Here is a 324-nt window from a genome sequence, read left to right as displayed (position 1 = left end):
CATGAAGCCCGGTTTGCGGCGAGGCCTGACATAAGAGTGGGGCCTGGGGGCAATGCTCGGAGCTTGTGGGCCCATATGGAAGCATGATGACTTCATGCTTCCTTTAGGACCAGCCCTGCGTCTCCCTCATCACGGCCTCCAGGGACAGGGACTCCCGAGTGACCCAGTCTCGGGCCCCGGGACCGAGCAGATGGAAACAGAACCTGCCGGGACCTGGGGGCTCCCTGGTGGCGGGGGGCCTGGCCACCATGTGCATGGAACGAGCTGGAGAGAGTGTCGCCAAAGGCTGCCTGGCATAGGCTAGGTTTGCCCTCTATCTTCCAG

This window comes from Equus quagga, chromosome 9, assembly GCF_021613505.1.
Source record: "Equus quagga isolate Etosha38 chromosome 9, UCLA_HA_Equagga_1.0, whole genome shotgun sequence".
In the NCBI taxonomy this organism is placed as follows: Eukaryota; Metazoa; Chordata; class Mammalia; order Perissodactyla; family Equidae; genus Equus; species Equus quagga.
The sequence above is the reverse complement of the archived record's forward strand: the minus strand, read 5'-3'. Positions refer to the sequence as shown.